We start from the raw sequence: 2,280 nt of genomic DNA, 5'->3' as shown, positions 1-2,280 counted from the left end.
TTTTGCTCTATAGCAGCATCTCATATTGAACTTTTCCCATTATCTCCGTTTATTTTATCTTTTTAACGCTTTTCGTCAGACATCACGAAATTATTAGTCATAAACCTGGGCAGTGAGAAAATTGATTAATTCTGCGTAAAGTTGATATTTAATTTGTAATAGACACGGCTGCGCTTCATTTAGTCAAAGACAAACATAACACCTTCCTGCGAAGGTTATTGGCATGGGCACTTCCTGCCCCATCGCTCTTCTCGGACGCTGAGAAATCGGGACAAACACAACTGTCCATACAATGAAAATAAATAATTACATGACATCTAATCCACATTCGAGCAATGTGCACAAATTGCCTTTGCCAACAGCAAATGGCTTAAATTGATGTGCCCGTCCTCAGTTTGACACAACATGGTTATTATTCAGACGCTAATGGAGATATTAAGGTCTCAGTTTCATACCGTTGCTCTATGTTTAAGATGCTAATTGGCCAATTAATTAATAGCCGAGAGAAAATCGTGTTGCTTAAATATCAGCAGATAATTCAAGAGTTGTTTATACATCACGACCTCTCATCAACTCCCACTAAACAAATGATGGTGGATTTGGTTGAGAGTACATCTGTGTTGCGACAACAGATGGGCCAAGTCCCTCCACTTCCTATAAATGTTCAAAAATGCGCTTCTTCACATTTTTTTCCAAATTGACCGTTTACTACATCAACTGTTACCATCTACTAAGATTTTCACACATGTTGCCTTAATGACCCTCATCATCACTATTCAGTAAAAATCCTCGAATTTGAATTTTTCCCACATGCTGCCTGGGAGGTAGCTCGAAACCTCGAAAAGAATTAGCGATAAGATTTCATGAGTTTCGCTGGTAATTTACCATTCTTCAGGTAAAAAATGTTTATACGTCATATTATCTCATTGCAGATGATAAGTACCCGTTATAGTATCCTTCTTAAGAAGTGTAAAATATATATTTACACATAGAGAACCTGTTAAAGAGTGCATTAAATGGCAAATCGGCTGAAACCAGACCAGTATTTATTACACCTTATGGTTACCAGATGGGCTTCAAGTACGTTAATATTGTGACATGAATACTTGTAGCTGGCAAGTATTTAAAAGAGGTATTTTTGAGATTTAGGTGGTTGATGAAAATCAAAACTTGACATGGAGACCCCTTTAGAAACCCCTTCTGAAAATTTTCAGGGATATGATGAAAACTAAACAACTGATAAATGAGCCAAATTCCCAGTTTAACTAAAAACCCAAATGGTTTTAAATACTCATGTTGTTAATGTGGTATGAAATTATTTTGAAACTAGAGTTAATGGCCAATTAATAGGGCAATATAAGTGGTAAGAAATTCCAAATCCATAAAAACATATTCCCGGATGTTTAATCAATTGAAGGCGTCGCAGTTTATAACGTAAAATCGTTATTGGTTGTGAAATACTAGGACAGTGGAGGATAAAGTATTGCCCTCCAACATCTCCAAGAACCAAGTCTTCAAAATGCAATAAATCTAAAATAATTTGAGCTTAAACGAAGTAACAAGATCTATTACGATGAGAAAACTAAACAAATCTCGAAGAAGTTACAAGGAAGGGAAGTTTTTAAAACTTCGTAAATAGACCATTTGCACCAACGAATTTCCAGGCGGATAATACTCTAAACAGGAAGTACCTTGTCTAAAATTTCAGATAGTGCTGGTTCAGAAACGAAGAGACGAATGAAACGAGCAACGACGAGTCAGAATTACTATTTTGATAACAAAACCAAAATTAAAGAAAATCAATATGCCTTCGATAAAAATTCTCCACCAATGCTGCAGTGTCCAGATGAATAATCCGCTAAATGTGAACTTGTCTTGAAATTTAAAATCTGGTTCAGAAATAACAATTTACCAGATCAAGATCGACTTTAATGACAAGTTCTGAATGCTTTTGACTGGACCAGGAGTTTAATACAAGCAGCACTAAATATCTAATTTGATGAAGTCTTTTTTTATTGTTCGCTTTGACTGTAGTGAACACTTGCCTGTGTAATACATTACATGTTTATCAAAGTTCCAATTTAATCCCTTCCCAGAACGATTTTTAATCACAAATTGCTTTTGGGCGAAAAAACCGATTCGCAATTTATACGACATGTCGCCGCCAACATGAGAGCAAAGCCGTGTTTAAAATTCGGCGAAAAGCCGTACTGGTACAAAAAAAAGCCCGCCAAAAATCCAGCAGTACCATCGTCGGCGGTACGACTCCCGGGGCCGATA

Source organism: Euwallacea similis, chromosome 2 (genome assembly GCF_039881205.1).
Source record: "Euwallacea similis isolate ESF13 chromosome 2, ESF131.1, whole genome shotgun sequence".
In the NCBI taxonomy this organism is placed as follows: Eukaryota; Metazoa; Arthropoda; class Insecta; order Coleoptera; family Curculionidae; genus Euwallacea; species Euwallacea similis.
The sequence above is the reverse complement of the archived record's forward strand: the minus strand, read 5'-3'. Positions refer to the sequence as shown.